The sequence below is a fragment of the Macaca fascicularis genome, chromosome Y (genome assembly GCF_037993035.2).
Source record: "Macaca fascicularis isolate 582-1 chromosome Y, T2T-MFA8v1.1".
NCBI lineage: Eukaryota > Metazoa > Chordata > Mammalia > Primates > Cercopithecidae > Macaca > Macaca fascicularis.
This window is the reverse complement of record NC_132903.1, coordinates 7,880,384-7,897,538: the sequence shown is the minus strand read 5'-3', so window position 1 is coordinate 7,897,538 and position 17,155 is coordinate 7,880,384. Positions and strand designations below refer to the sequence as shown.

General features: G+C 38.6%; 1 long non-coding RNA gene across 14 annotated transcripts in view; it reads left to right on the top strand.

Annotated features, from left to right (window-relative positions):
* The window catches only part of LOC141409549 (uncharacterized), an 84,408-nt gene extending 71,439 nt beyond the window's left edge, over positions 1-12,969 (top strand). For 4 of the 14 annotated variants that reach the window (XR_012430506.1, XR_012430502.1, XR_012430505.1 and 1 more), the window contains 4 exons: positions 5,142-5,244; positions 8,221-9,844; positions 10,471-10,576; positions 10,863-12,969. This is a non-coding gene — a long non-coding RNA (uncharacterized lncRNA). Of the gene's footprint in view, positions 1-5,141; positions 5,245-6,697; positions 6,763-8,220; positions 9,845-10,470; positions 10,577-10,862 lie in introns of all 14 variants that reach the window. The other 10 variants (XR_012430510.1, XR_012430509.1, XR_012430508.1 and 7 more) reach the window with 7 other exon arrangements.
* The last annotated feature ends 4,186 nt before the right edge of the window (positions 12,970-17,155 follow it).

Below are 17,155 nucleotides of genomic sequence, written 5' to 3'. Positions count from 1 at the left end.
CTGTGTGCCATTTTTTTTATATCAGCATCATGCTGTTTTGATAAATAAAGCCTTGTTGTATAATTTGAAGTCTACCCACACTTTGCTGAGATGGTTTATTTTTTTATTTCTCTTATTTTCTTATTTCTTTAGTTCTCCATTTCCTAGTTGGCCCTCTAGGAAGGCAGATGTGGCCTTTTATCTACCAGTTCGTAGATGCTTTCTACAGGGCTAGTTCACCTCTTAGAGTTCCTAAAAAGAACTCTTACCTACCGGGAGACTGTCTGAAGATAAAACACTAAATTTCTATGAAACACACTCCCATGAGCAGAATACTTTAAGAAATATCTGTCAATTTAGCAATAGAAATATCCTGACTTAGGAAAATGCCAACAATCTCCTGGTAAATTGCTCTGTAGATAAGGCACTAGGCTAGCAGTGTAAACTCCACCTGCTCCTTTCCCTCATCTGAATGACCATTAGATTAGGCCCCCTTTAAAAGCACACCCTTTCTGTTCCAAATCTAAAGTCATACACTTAGACAGAAAGCCTGCACTTATTCCCCTAGGCCATTTTTGAAATTAAAGAGGAACTTGCTCTTTACTAGAGTTTTTATATATCACTCTTGTCACTTTGACTCTGCAAGCAGCAAGTGACTGAATCTGCATTCTAGTCACAATATTTGTGGCCCATATGCAGAACTGCACACTGTGGATTAGTCTGCACCTGACAGATAACTTTATTGAGCAAAAATGAGGGCACCTAGGAGTGACAGCTGCTCATACCTGGCTGACTGTTTTGATGAGAATTTTCAGAAAATTCTCAACAACTGACAGAAATGATTTATGGTTTGGCACACCTCCTTTTTATTACTCCCTTCAACACTCTTCTGAGGAAGAAAGTGACCTCCAAAAAGATGACTAAATTTGGAAATAAGCTATATGATTTCAATAAGTATTTGACCATCCTCTGCCTCTCTCAGAGTGTCACTCTGTCCATGCAATTTTTGACTATAGGTTTCTCAAAAAACTATTTGAACATTTTATGCCTTTGTATTTATTGGCATATGCAGCAGCACTGAAGCTCTTCGCTTGACTGAGACTCAGCTGTCCATGGAGCAATTCAGAACTTGGGAGGAAGTTTCAAGGAGTTACCCAAACTATTGATTTGGGACTCATTTTGAAGCACACTGTTTATTTGAATTTGTGAATGCATAAATTTCTGTATGAACACTAATTTCTTCTCTACTCTGCACCTCTTGTTTCACCCTCCTATCTGGGAGAGTCATCTACCTGGAACACTGAGAGTTCTCACTAATTTTTCCCTTTTAAAAATTGAACTAAATATTAACAGCTGAGCCAATTTTTATAAATTGATTCTTGAGGTAAGTAAACAAAAATACTAGAGAAAGTGACCCCAAGGTGTTTTTCATTATTTTCTTTCTTTCTTGTACTCTGCTTGTAAAATCTGGCTTTACAGTTACAAAAAGATTTGTAACAAATTTTTATTAATAAAAAATCTTTGTGGCTAGGAGCAGTTTTCCTGAAGTTAAGGGGCTTTAATTATTTTTCTTTGTATAAAACCTTAGAATACAATTACAGTAATGTGGGACCAAAATTTTTGCCTTTGGTTTTTGTAAAGAAACTTTTAAAAACCTTTTTTTTCTAAAGTCCTTTGAAGTTGTTTTTACAGAGATTTGTCAACTCTTCCACAGAAGTTATAAAAAGTTGTCATAGGTTTATAGAATCTTACTTTATAATGAAACTAAAGAATGCTGAATACATTTGTTTATAAGGTTGTACTATGAATCAAGTTTAACATTAATAGTAAACTAAGGCAAATGTAAAATTTTGCTTACCTTTTAAAACCAGATATTTATGAAAAAGTAAACAATAATTTTGTTTTCCTTTGGATAAATGATAAAGAAAATGAGAAGAAATACAGATTATCTGTCTCACATTGTTTTATTTGACCAGTTTTTCCCTTCAAAAAAATGTGAGTCTACCATGTAACAAAGTAAAAACTTTTCTTATGTATTTAAGACACATTTTTCTGGGTTTTGTAACATCAAATGTTTAAAATGTTTATATTTGAAAAGTTTTAAAAGTCTAATTCTAAGGCAAGCCTCTACTGATCTATTTATTTCTTTTCTGAATATGAGGTAGCCTAAAGTCCTAAAAAAAAGGCTTATTTTGCTTATCTGACATATTAATTATATTTAGAAAGCATTGTGAACTATATTAATATAATGCTGCTTAAGCTTCTTTGAACTATATTGATACAGATTTGCCATTACTATGTGTCCTATAATTATTCTTAGTATATGTTATCAGTTGTAATTATAAATATTACTTAAAATATTTGTATACCACTTATGTAACCGAGATTTACAGTTGATTGTGTATATAGTTATAGAAATTTTAACAATTTTGTCATCAACAATCACTCCTTTTCTTTGATGTTTTATAGGGCAGTGTGTAAACAGCTACAAAATTCTAAGGAGTGCACATAAGAATGGGTTCCTCATAAGTTTAGAATTGTGCCATTGAAATGGAACCAAAATCTTTCAGGACTGTCATGTAGAATTAAAATATACCTGAGGATTGTTGATTCAATGTTGATCAGACAGGGAGTATATTTTAATGACAAAACTAACAATATTAAACTTTCATAACTTTTTGTTAAATCACTTTATTATTTTTGGTTTGTTTTCAATAGATATTTTCTTTTCTTTTAAGCTACTTGCAATTTATAAACGTTGAATAAGATTCATTACTTTGAGAAAATTTGTCTTTTTCTGTCTCTACCAGATATCCCCAGAAAATGAGGACTATATTTAACTGTACTTAATATGTAGCAGTGTAATTATTTGAATACATTCCATTAGACTTGTAAAATGCCATTATAAGCAGTTGTTATCTTACCAAAGTTTTTTTCTGCAATGGCATACTTTCAGATATAAAGAGACTGCTTAAAAAATCAAAGTTGACTTAAACAGTTTTTAAAAGCCCATTGGAAAAGCTATCTCTATTTTTTGTCTATGGTATTCCTCTACAGGCTTCCTGAACTCTGATGGTTAAATCATGCCCTTTTTTGACAGGCCCAGGATCTCCAAATTATCTTGGCACCCTCAGTAGAGGAGTATCCCAATTAACACAAGTATGCGCATTCACATACAAAGCATTGGCTTAGATCAAGGCTTTGGAAAGTCTAATCTGTGATCCTAATCAAACAAAGTTCCAGCAAAGCCAATTTAAGAGGAGGCTTTATAACAAATAACTTTTATTCTAACATTCAATGCCAATACTCAGGCAAAGTAGAATTTCAAAAAACTAAATTTTTGAACAAATTGCCCTTACTATTATTTGTCTTTTATAAAAACAGGAACTGAAAGAGGATAATTAAAAAGTAATGTATAAAACTAATAATTATAATAAAAGAAGCATAACTTGAGAGAGGATGATAATTTTAAAACTCCAGTACACAAGATGTTAGATTCTAGTACTGCCCGCTGTTTTTGAGTTTTTATTACTTTCCAGCATTTAGACTAAATGCTATGTGCTTCTTGGACTAAACTTACCAAGTTCGTGCATATATACGTGTGTGTGTGTGTGTGTGTGTGTGTGTGTGTGTGTGTGTGTGTGTGTTTGTGTTTCTGATTTGGTCTCCATGAAAACCCTCCTACACTATTCCTTTTAAAAGAGGCCCCCCAAAAAGTGTTAAACCACCACCATATTCCTTCTCTGTAAATAATAATGCTTTTAGTTTGACATCTTAATAAATTGGTCAGACATTAAACTGTATATTTCTTTTATTTCCACAGAAATGTCTCTGATTAAAAATTTGAGTGCCTTCTTCACATGCAGATTACCAGCTCATTTGCAATGCCACCTTTTGTGTGGGGCAAAATTATTTAATCTGATTTATTCTCCGAAAGTAGACAGGGTGGACAACACATTATTTTTCTGCCTAACTTCTCATCATATTTACTTATGATTGGTCATGAAAACTTTGTGAAATAATTAAGACTAACTTCTGTGTGTACATTCAAGAACATTTAGAAAATCTATCAGCCCTAGGATATGGACCAACAAATTAAAGCTGTGTCTGACTCCTTGCTCATACTAAATAAATAGTTAGAATTCTTTATCAGGTCAGAAAATTTTGTTTGTGAGGGCTGCTGTTACCTTTTGACCTGGTTGCAAGAAGAGTCATACTTCTGCACTGCAGATTGTACTGTTGTTGCACCCTCAGTATGGGGTTACAAGACTGGCTTCTTCAGAGACCTTGCAGACCTGGCATCCTCATGATCTAACAGATAGCTCTAAATTTTTTATACTCATGAATACTTCTAACTTCAAATAGATCATTTCCACTTTGAAACCCAATATTTCTGCCCCTTTTCAGCAGAAAGTATCCCGAATGAGTACAACAAACAATTCCATAGAAATGGAATAAAACAGAAGTGGAGTATTGTTACCAAATGCTTTTATTTTTCTAAGAGATACATTAATTATATTGCCTTTTAACTCATCTTTTCTCCTTCCTACAGTCTATTTTATACTTAACCCTTTAACAATTAAAACAATCTTTTGACTCCTCTTTGTGAGGCCCTTACTACAAGTTTATTTAACTATGTTCTTGGAAGCTTCAGGAAAGAAAAGGCCAACAATCACATACTTAGGTGCCCAGCAGAAAAGGCAAAAGTTGTACATGCTAACCACTCACCTGTTTGCTTCTCCAGGCCTGTATTTCATTTGTGCTTAAGGGCCATTTGAAAATGCTTCCTTAGATTAAGTTTAGAAGTTGAAATTAGAATCTGCTAAATGCAATGGAGATTAAATGTGTTAAGACTTCCATATTCTTATGGAGGAGACCTTTATGTGAAATAAATGCCTACAGTTGACAGACAGTAAGTACCCTTAACATCTGCTTCTGGGAAAATAGTTAAGTTCTCCTGTCTCTGTTAATTAAATGGAAAACACCGTTGCATCAATTCAGTTACTGTTATAAAAGTTGGCAGGATCTTAATCTTGTGCCTTTTTCCAGGGCCAATAGTTAACTTCCAAAAAGACTGCTCATAGACTATGAGCATACAGAAAGCTACTACTTTCTTTCTTTCTTTTTCTTTTTTTAATACGGAGTCTCACCGTGTCCCCCAGGCTGACTGCAGTGACATGATCTCGGTTCACTGCAACAATCTCCTGCCTACTGGATTCAAGCGATTCTTCAGCCTCAGCCTTGCTAGTAGCTGGGATTACAAAGGTATGCCAGCATGCCAGATTCATTTTTGTATTTTTAGTAGAAATGAGGTCTCACCATGTTGGCCAGTGTGGTCACAAACCCCTAATCTCAAGCCATCCCAAAGTGCCTGGATTACAGGCATGAGCTACTGCTGCTAGCCTGTACTCAGTTTTTATTATCTCAAAGAGCTATCAAAAAACATCAAGCATCTGATGGCTGATTAATTAACCACAAGGGCTAGTCTTGAAGACTCAGATGTGAGGCTTACTGGGAAGGACCTAGTCAATCCCTTAGTGCTCTCAGGGTGCTCGGAATGTAGTCTCTGTCCAAACCAGGTTCTTTTCATGGAGAGTTTGGCTGTTGCATGGGGCTCAAATAGGTCTTGAATTAATTGAGAATTTCTGACCATGGCTACACCCCAGTGTTATTCAAAGGTTTCTGGACTGACCCCAGCCTCCAACTACCCAACCAGGTGTTAGCCACAGGATCTCAAAGATTTCCTATTGCAAATGTTATTTGCCTCTTTTACTTTTGGAGGTCATCATGTTTCCCATCCCCTCTCTGGATGCAATGCCGCAGGAGTTTTTACAAAGCAATGAAATAATCCAATTAGCAGGCTTAGCAACCAGGAATGCAGGTAAAGGGACTGCAGTTTTTTATGACTTGCTGCAGACAGGAGGATTTATAATCTAGATCTCAAAGACTGTTTAACTGCTAATAATAGCATTTCCTAGGGTTGGGTAGGAGGTTACTCCTTCCCCCACAACCATCACTGAACACCCCTTTCTCTACCTAGGCCGTTTTTGTTATTGTTGGTTTCCGTGTGAGAAGCCAGCACTGACCAGTCAGACTGGATGGTCCCTCTATGAGGTGAATTATCTTTTTTCTTCTAGGAGCTATGCTATAGGGACAGCTAGCTACAAGTTAAAAACTTCCCTCTCCCTGCTTTGTTTAGAGAGCATGTGGAGACAAAGTTACTGCCTGGTATTTCAATGCTTACAGTGCCACCTAGTGGAACAGGAATCCTCTCCATGGGGAATCTTGTCTGCCCCTTGCCAAAAGCCTCTAGCCTTTTAGTTCTTCTTTCAGCAGTAAGGAGGGACATATCTTCCAAAATCAAATTTTAGTCTTAATACTCCTGCATTAGCAGGAAAGCCATCATTTGACACTTATGTTCTCTTAGTCACCTATAGTGCCTACAACGAGAATGGCATCTAACTAGAAAGGGAATTTTATATCTGAAAGTTAACTAGAACCTAAACATTCTCAGTTCAGTACGTTCTCTCTTTTAAGGGGCCTTGCTCGAATGCAACTGTTCCATAATCTCTCCCAAGGCCCATCTATCAAGGAGCCACACAAGTCACACAAGTGTAAGAGTTCAGAGGATAATTACCTTATTATTAGGAAAAAGGCTGAAGTCACATGGATAAAGGTTACTAGCCCCATTGATTTGGTACTGTGGTACTCTTTCCAGAATTGATTGCTTCTGGTGAGTTCTTGGTCTCGCTGACTTCATGAATGAAGCTACAGACCCTCGCAGTGAGCATTGCAGTTTTTAAAGATGGTGTTTCCAGAGTTTCTTCTTTCAGATGTTCAGATGTGTCTAGAGTTCCTTCCGGTAGGTTTGTAGTTTTGCTGACTTCAGGAGTGAAGCCGCAAACCTTCACAGTGAGTGTTACAGCTCTTAAAGGTGGTGCATCCGGAGTTGTTTGTTCCTCCCAGTGGGTTCTTGGTCTTGCTGACTTCAGGAATGAAGCCGCAGATGCTCGCGGTGAGAGTTACAGCTCATAAAGGTAGTACAGACCCAAAGAGTGAACAAGCAGCAAGATTTATTATGAAGAGCGAAAACATAAAGCTTCCACAGCCTTTGCTGCTGCTGACTTGAGTGGCCAGCTTTTATTCCCTTATTTGGCCCTCCCCATGCCCTGCAGATTGATACATTTTACAGAGCGCTGATTGGTCCATTTTACAGAGTGCTGGTCCGTTCATTTTACAGAGTGCTGATTGGTGTGTGTACAGTCCTTTAGCTAGACACAGAGTGCCGATTGGTACATATTTACAGAGTGCTGATTGGTGCATTTACAATCCTTTCGCTAGACACAGAGCACTGATTGGTACATTTTTACAGAGTGCTGATTGGTGCATTTGCAATCCTGTAGCTAGTCACAGAGTGCTGATTGGTGCATTTACAATCTAGCTAGACAGAAATGTTCTCCAAGTCTCCACTCGACCCAGGAAGTCCAGCTGGCTTCACCTCTCAGTACCATGTTTGGGGGTTACACCTGCAACCATGAGATGGCAATTATGGTGTTGGGACCCAGAGACCAAGGAGGGAGGTCAGGGGTACTCCCCCAGTGGTCTTCCCCTCTAACCTGGGTCACATTAAAAAGAACTGAGAGACAGAAGGATGCCTCTTCTTTTGTCTCTTTATTCGATGGGTAACAAGCCCTCTTCAGCTTGCACTTCTCTGGAGTGCATTCTGAAGCATTGGGACTCCTTTGACTCTGGAATTTTGAATAAAAATGGCTCATTTTCTTTTGCACAATGGTGTGGACTTCTTACCATCTCAGGAATAAACAGACCTGGCCAGCTGAAGAGAGCCTTGATTCTAATTTTATCCAACAATTAGATCTTTTGTGTCGATGGGAGAATAAATGATCCGAAGTTTGATATGAATAGGTTTTCTTTGCCCTGTGAGACAACCCAGACCTTTGCAAGTGTTTCACAATTGACTCACCCCTTTTGGCAATCATATGTCAGGTCTGTGGAGAGTAGTCCTCCTAAGTCAGAAGAGAAAGTTCAGAGGAGCTGAAAGGGGTGCTTTCTATGTGCCCGAGTTATTTCAGTTTCTCTTATCCAGGGCCTCTAACGGCACCAAAATCTCCTCCAGCTCCACAATCTCCAAACCTCTCCACTGTCCCAATTTCACTCCTACCCCTATAAGAAATGCCAGATGGAAGGGTCACCACTAAAACACACATTCTCCTTTCATTACAGGACCTTAGGAAAATAGAGACTTGGGCAGATCTTCTTCTGATGACCTGGATAATTTGGAGACGTTCCAAAATTTAACTTAGTGTTCAACCTCTAGTGGAGGAATGTTATGCTGCTCCTATACCAAACCTGAAAAGCTGGCAGTTCCTGATATTAGAAGAAAGCTACAGAAACAGGCTATAGGACCAGATTGTATCTTGAAGAACCTTCTGAATGTGGACTCATTGGTCTTTTACAATAGGACTGGGAGGAGGCCCAGGAGAAAAATACAGCACAAGAGAAAGACTGAGGCTCTAGTGGCTAAATCCAGGATCCCACAGGAGCATCCACTAATTGCCACCTGTTACCACTGTAAAGCCAGGGAACTTTAAGAATTGCACATGCAACAAGAAAAAGCCACCTTGACCCCATCCAGCCTGTGGTGAAGACTACTAGAGATTGCACTACTGCCAAAAGAGACAGAGGTCACTGAGTACAGAGTCATTGTCACAGATGCTCCAGCAAGACTGATGGGTTCTGAGGCTCAAACCCCTGGCTCCAGTGGTTCAAACATCCATTACTGCTCAGGAGTCCTGGGTGATTCTGGAAATTGAAGGGAGGAGGGCAAGCCTCCCACTGGATTCTAGAGCCAGTCTTTCTGTTCTCCTCACCAATCCAGGCCTCCCCTCTTCCCACAGCACAACAATGGTGGGTGTCTTAAAAAAGACTCTTAACTTGATATTTTTCTTCACTACTTAGTGGTAGTTGTAGGGACTTATTATTTACACAGTCCTCCTTTATTACGCCTGAAAGTCCCACTCCTTTATGAGGTAAAAACATTTTAGCCTGCATGGGGGCCGGCATCCTCATGGCCCCAGAACAAACTCTTTGTCTTTCCTTAGTGGAAGCTAATATTAATCCAAAATGCGGGCAACTCAAGAAAGAATAGGTCTAACTAAAACTGTAGGCCAGTTCAGATCCACCTTAAAAATCCGACTTGTTTTCATAACCAGAGATAACACCTGCTAAGGGCAGAGGCCAAGAAAGGGCTAGAAGCTATTATTAGTAATAAGCTGAAATTCAGGCCTCCTCAAACCCTGTAACAGTCTTTGCCACACTCTCATAGTAGGAGTTCAAAACCCAATAAATAATGGAGGTTAGTTCAGTACCACCACCTCATTAATGAGGCTGTAGTCCCAATACATCCAGTAGTCTCTAATTCCTACATGTTGCTGACCCAAATACCTGAAGGAACTAAATGTTTTACAGTCCTAAATCTAAAGGATGCTCTTTTCTGCATACCATAACATCCTGACTCTCAATACATCTTGGTCTGTAAGGGTCCCTCCTGCCGAAACTGCCAGTTAACATGGACATGGATGGTGCTACCTCAGGAATTTAAAAACAGCCCTTACTTGTTTGGATAAGCCTTGTCAAAGGACCTTTCTAAGTTCTCCCATCCTACAGTCAGCATCTTGCAGTGTGTAAGTGAGACTCTCCTCTTTGCCTTAGTCAAGGAAGTCTCAGGAAGGCACTAAGACTCTCCTCAGTTTCTTAGCTGAAAAGGAATAGAAGGTCTCAAAATATAGGGTTCAACTCTGTCAGACTTCATTAAAGCACCTAGTATCCGGAGGAACCAGAACACCAGGTAAGGGAAAGATTAAGCCCCCTTTTTTTTTTTTTTTTTTTTTTTTTTAACAGTTATGGGGATTCATGGGCATTACTAGATTTTGTAGACTGCTACTTGGGCACAGAGAAGTGGCTCACCCTTTACAACACTTCAGAAGGGAAACTCAGACAGTTAAAACTCATCTCCCCTTTTTGGGATCCTAAGGTTCAAAAAGCCTTTAACCAGCTAAAGCAAGCCTTGCTTAAAACACCAGCCCTCAGTATCCCCATGCGGAAAGCATTCAGTGTCTGTGTATCAAAGGAAATGAAAGAAGAGGGGAAGGAAGGGGAAGGAGGAAGGGGAAAGGGGGAGGGGAAGGGAGGCAAAGGGAGGGGATAAAGGAAAAAAAAGAGAAAAGTATTAACTAAGGCTTGAGGTCTGACTCTACAGCCAGTAGGTTACTTAAGAAAGGAACTTAACTTGGTTCCTAAATGATGGTCAGCCTACCTCCAAGCAGTTACTCTGGTGGCTTTGCTGGTGCCTGAGGCCACCATGTTAACAACAGGGAATAACTTAACTATTTGCACAGCACACAGTATAGCAAAACTGCTGTCCTCTAAGTAAAGGCTCTGGCTAACACAAAATTGCCTCCTCAAACCATCAAGCTTTGCTGCTAAAGGTATCTGCAGTCCAACTGAAAACCAGTTCTTGCCTGCGCTCAGCCACTTTCTCCCAGAGAAAATTGGAGAACCTGAACATGACTGTGAACAGGTAGTAGAGCAAAGTGTTTTTTGTTGTTTTTTGTTTATTTGTTGTTTGTTGTTGTTTTAAAAATCTGTTTGCATTCGAGTGTTGGGCTTAATTGAAAGTGGGAACCCAAGTTACGGATATATTTAAAAGGCCTTTATATTTTTCTCTTCAAAAATCTTGTTTTCCTGGAAAAGGTTTTTGTTGTTGTTGTTGTTGTTACTGTTTTGCTTTGTTTCCACTCAAGCTACTGAATTACTTTTTATTTTTTTTTAAACTTTGTCTTGCCACTCTTGGTGCGTGCACGAAGGACGCTAGAATGACTTCTGATGGCCTGTAACTCCTCGTGAAAACAGAAAAGGCATCACAAATCCAATTTTGGTGAAAAAAATCTCTGTTTTTCTTATGGAACCCCTGGAATTAAAAGTGAGTAAGAACCTCTCAAAATCTCTCTCTCTCTTTCCAGCGCCACACACGGAGTAGCTGACCGGCGCCGCTGACCCAGTCAGCTGGGGCTTAACTCCCGGGCCAGCAGCTGCAGAGGTTGCACCGGGTCCCCCAGCAGTGCCTGCCAGCTGGCGCTGCACTCAAATTCCCTCCCGTTTAGCTGCACCCTCGGGGCATGGCTCCGGACCTGCAGCCCACCATGTCTGATCTACTCCACTGCTGTGGGCTCCCGCGCGGCCTGAGCCTCCCCAACGGGCGCCACCCGCTGCTCAGTGGCGCCTGGTTCCATCTACAGCCCAAGGGCTGAGGGGTGCAGGCGCGGCTGGGACTGGCGAGCAGCTCCGGTGCAGGATCCACTAGGTGAAGCCAGCTGGGCTCCTGAGCCGGATGGGAACTTGGAGAACTTTTATGCCTAACTAGAGGATGGTAAATACACCAATGGACACTCTGTGTCTAGCTCAGGGCTTGTAAATACACCAATCGGTACTGTGTGTCTAGCTTAAGGTTTGTAAATACACCAGTAGGTACTCTGTAACCTAGTGAGGACTTGGAGAACTTTTCCATCTAGCACTCTGTGTCTAGCTCAAGGATTGTATGTGCACCAATCAGCACTCTGTGTCTAGATCAGGTTTGTAAATACACCAATCAGTACTCTGTCTAGTTCAGGGTTTGTAAATACATCAATTGGTACTCTGTATCTAGCTAAGTGGGGACTTGGAGAAGGTTTCAGTCTAGCATTCTGTGTCTAGCTCAAGGATTGTAAATGCACCAAGCAGCACTCTGTCAAAACGGACCAATCGGCTCTCTGTAAAATAGATCAATCAGCTCTGTAAAATGGAACAATCAGCAGAATGTGGGTGGGGTCAGATAAGGGAATAAAAGCAGGCTACCAGGAGCCCTCAGTGGCAACTCGATGGGTCGCCTTCCACACTGTGGAGGCTTTGTTCTTTTGCTCTTTGCAATAAATCTTCCTGCTGCTCACTCTTTGGGTCCATGCTGACTTTATGAGCTGTAACACTCACCCCCAAGGTCTGCAGCTTTACTTCTGAAGCCAACAAGACCACAGACCCACTGGGAAGAATGAACAATTCCAGACATGCTCCCTTTAAGAGCTGTAACACTCACCACGAAGGTCTGCAGCTTCACTCCTAACAGCCAGACCACGAACCCATCAGAAGAAAGAAGCTCCAGACACATCTGAAGGTCTGAATGGACACGCCATCTTTAAGAACTGTATCACTCACGCTCAGTGTCCAGGACTTCATTCTTGAAGTCAGTGAGACCAAGAACCCACCAATTCCGGACACAAACCCAATTGGGAAATTGGCAGATGTGATCTTATAACTAGTAGATCTTCTTTTATTTTTCTGTGTGGTTATATATGTGTTATGTGTGTGATGTCTGTTAAAAACTCTTAATGAGCCTAAAAACATTAAGCACTTAAATAAAATATTTTAAGGGAAAAGTAAAAGCCATAGTACTTTTCAGGTCATGTGACTTTAAAGATAAAAAGAGTCCTATAAACTATTGATAAAATACAAATGTCTTCAAGGTGCAAAAATGTGACCAAAATTATGGAGGTCTCATATTAGGTTTTCTAAGTGTGTTAAGGTTGCACCATGCTTCTTTAGGCTTTAAAAACTGTCAATTTACCTGCTTCACAGTTGGTAGGGCCTGGGAACATATGGAAGTAACCATGCTCCTAACTATGCTGAAAGGAATCAAAGTTTATCTGCACCCCATACATAAAGCAACCTACCAGGTTTTATATTGAAGTTAAAAATTGCTAAGAGTTACCATTATGTTATTGAAACTAGTGAATATGGACTTGAATTCAATGGATGTAAGGAAAAAAATACAGTAAAAGGTGTTTTTACTTAAGGAATATAAGAAGGCATGGAAATGCACAATTTTCCTAGGAATAAAACAAAAATTGTCTTAAATAAAATAAAGCAAAAAATTTAAACAAATTGTGAAAACATTGTAAAAATTATTCTTGCAAAGGAATCTCTGTGTGTGAACATATTAACTAAATTCAAAAGGGTTTTACATACTTTTTTTCTGTAAATTAATCACTAAAATAAAAGCATAACAAGGTTTTCTCAAAATGCTAACCTACTCTTTAGCACTTGTCAAGGGTTATAACAGGTATGTGAAAAATCTTACTTCCTGGTCAAACTATTTAAAATTAAATAGGATTGTTTCTAAACCTTCATTAAAAATTACAGTTAACATTTATAGCAAACTAATGCAAGGGTAAAATTTAATTTTCTCCCTTAAACAGAATTTTCTTGTAACTGAAAAAACTAATAAATATTTTCTGCTTTTTCAAATTTTAACTCATTATTTTGGGAAAACAACTTACGATAATCTAAAATTTTATTTTATAATATAAAATATTTTAAATTGTAAATATATTTAACAGGCTTCCCAAAATCAAACTTTAGTCTCAAAGTTGTCTTTCCATTAACCCCTGGCTTTGGGTGCTGCAGAGGGCCCCTGGAGCATTCATAAAAGAGAGAAACTGGATTAATTAACATGTTTAATTACAGGGAATTGCCAATATGATGTCTAGTACCCTTGATGTATTGTATTTTAGAAAATAATACTAACATATGTTCCAAAACTGTATGGAATGTCTAAAGTTCTAGTGTCTGAATATGTGCTATTAATCACAATTAAGGTTGTTATGTTAGGTTATCATAAACCAAAAGAAAATCAAATTTATTTTTTAATTGTGTTTTTGACTGTATCCAAACTGGACATTTTGTCATTTACAGCTAATTGTTGTCTTCTTTTAATTCTCTTCAAAAGATGTTTATAATCAAGCTATGGGAATTTAAGAAGGGCTCTCCCATGCAGGTTTCTCATAGCAAAAAAATGTACAGGACTCATAAAAAGCTGCAATGTTTATGAATATCAAACAGAACAAGAGTTAAGCGAATGGACTGAACTAATCAGAAACTAAAACAATATTCTTGATTTATCTTAGAACAGTGCTAATTCTTATTTCATTTTTCAGATTCAAGAAAACATGTCTTAAGCTAGATATAGGCTTTGACAACTAATAAAGCGTATTCTTGTAGCAAAGTTTGGAGAGTATTTATTTTTCCCCAACTAATTCCTCTAAAATTCAAAAACTAGTTCAAAGTATTCTTAAATTACAACAATATAGTTGTTTAAATCAGTGTCCAAAAAAATCCACTTTATTTTTAAACATTACACATTTGGAAAAACTGGTTGTTTTACCAAGGCTTTGAATGAAAGGCTGTGTTCCCATTTAAGAAGTCTGGTGTGACTTGCAGAGCCAGTAAAAGAACCTTGGGAAAACTGGCCTCATACTTTGTCTAGACAGTCTCTGTACAGGGTTACAGACCTGTGGTGAGTAAGGAATGTCACTTTCTAACAGGCCTAGGAACCCCATGATGGAACCCAAAGAAGAAGTTTACCCCACTTAGAGGTATTTGAGGGTACAAATCCATATTTGGACTTGGCTTTTAAAAAGTACTATCTTAGATTTCTTGTGGAATAAAGTCCAATCCAAGCCAATCTAAAAGGCCTATGTAAAAATAGTTATTCTTACTGCACTTTATGCAACTAATCAGGCCAAGTATCATACTACACACTACTTTGCAAACAACTATGTTTTATCATTTGTTTTTAACATAAATTAAGACTGGAGAGAGAGATACTATGTTTTAAAACTTACCATATGTCTGTTACTGATTTCTAATCTCTTTGTTTTAAGTACTTGCCTACATTTTAAACTAATCCTGCTTATTCTTGTTGACCCACCCGTGATCTCTGACTGCAACTCAGAAGAAACAGAAAGGTATGGATGATGTAACTATCTAGATATATGTTCTAGTTCTGAGCAATTATCCTACAAACCCTGTGAGGTAGCCAATAATCCCCAGGTTTTCTTTTTAAGGGGGTATGTAAGACCAAGTAAGTTAAACAAAGCCAACCCCATTCACAGGCTTACAACAGCACAACTCATCTAAATGGCTCACAGGTATCAAACAAATTCCATTGATATAGTATGGCCTATAGTGCCCCAGCTAATAATGGTAGTCCCATATTTGGACCCTATATTCTAATCCTGCTTGCATAGAAACTATCAACCTTCAGATGGTGCTATAAATGGAGCTGAAAATAAAACCGCTCTTCTATGAGGACCCTTAGATCAACCCAGGAATTCTAGCCGCTATTCCCTATACAAAGCCCATCTCCATCAGGAAGTAGCTAGAATAAATGATCACCCAATTCCCCCTAATAGCAGTCAGGGATTCCATCCAGGAAGGCAGAATACATTATAGGAAATGGACATTATTTGGGTAGACAGGATAAAGTGAGTCCGTGGCAGGAAACTTTTTTCTAACAAAAACTCAAAAATAGCTCCCTTCTAACCTCGTGAATTTCAAAGAAATCACTTCTTCTCTAACAAATGGCAGCCTAAAAATTCACTCTGTAAATCACACATAAACACCTTGAGCACAGAAAGAGGGATCTTACTTTGGTAATCACCAAACTTCACACTCTTACAAATGGGCCCCAGTAAAAACGGTGGGCCTTAATAAATACATTCCTTTCCTTCTAGGCATGATCGGGAAGCTAGAACTGGAAGTGCGGGAGATACCTGCAGCTGCAAGAAGATGTCTGGGAATAGACACACAAACTCCCTCTCCCAGATAAGCAACACAAAGCAGCACAGAGCAGCATAGACTAAAAGTCTGCCTACATGGTCAGGGAATAAGGTGAGAGCTGATAAAACTCGCTGTATACAGAAAGTATATCTGGTTCCAACTAAATCATCAGGTCTTATGAGGAAACGACATCACCTCCTCACTAACCCATTTACAAAAACCCTGAGATTTTAGTATAACTAGGCAACCTACTTAAGACCCCTCTGTATGAAGAAGAGCTGTTCTTTTTGTCTATTAAACATTAAACTCCTGCTCTAAACTCATTCTGTGTGTGTGTCCACAACCTTAAATCACTTGGCTGTGAGACCAAGATCCTTGGTATTTACCATGCACAATTAGGCTGTTTCAGCAATTTCTTGTAAAAACAAAACAAAACAAAAAGACATAGATCTAAATTATCAGGTATCAAAGAACACAGAAAATCATGTGTTTTTGGTTTGTTTTGTTTCTGTTGGTTTTCTCATCGTGCTTAGAATGTCTGAGTGTGACTTTATATGCATATAAGACTTGTACTAGGGGAGTTAAAGTAAATATTTTACATGGATGAGAACCTTATTATCACTGACATATTTAAGAGCATGGAAGAATAAGACTCAAACAACAACAACAAAGGATTGACCATTTAATGACATAGTAAGTACACCAGCACCTCAGACTTGAGGGACAACTTGTGTAGACACAAAAACAAACAAAAACTGGTCAACATTATGTTTCTGCTCCTCTAGACTTTGGAAATGTAAGATAGTTATCCATTTTAAAGTCACCCAATAGGTAATAAACAAGAGAAGAAAAACAGAAAGTGATGTTACTTATTTCTGATTTGAAAAGTCAGACATATTTTGGTGGTTTTTTAAGAGAATTACTCTTGTCCTGTAATCACTAATTGTCTTGTAGCATCTTCCTGCTTCAAGACCAAAAAAATTAACCCCATCAAAGCACTTGGGATGGAAAACAGTCTTTTTTTACAAACAATATTAGTGGAAAATAAACACATAAAGCCAACAGTAATACCTCACAATCAGGTTACCCATCTATGTCTTGGTGTTTATTGGAGGTTTCTTTCTCAAGTTCGAAAAATGGTTAATGCCAGAGGCAGTGCTCTCATTGCTTTAGTGATGTCACAAAGCTCTAATTGACAAGGTGTCCTTATACTGGACACTTGGCTGCAGTAACCATGGGGCTCCATAGAGGACTGTTAGCCCTCCTAAACCATTGGAATCACCTGGACATGCCACCCAGACAGTTTAGCAAGCAACTTGGTATCACTTTGCCCATGGAAGAATTTATAGTCCATGGCCACAGCTATAATTTCCAGAAGTATGGTCTGCTGCAAATCATGAAATATCACAATACCAGCCTGAAAGCCACAAGTATAAAAACATCTAGAACTACAACCAAGCATAGAAGAAGAAGATCCAACTGACAGGCAAGGACACAGTTCTCAACTTCA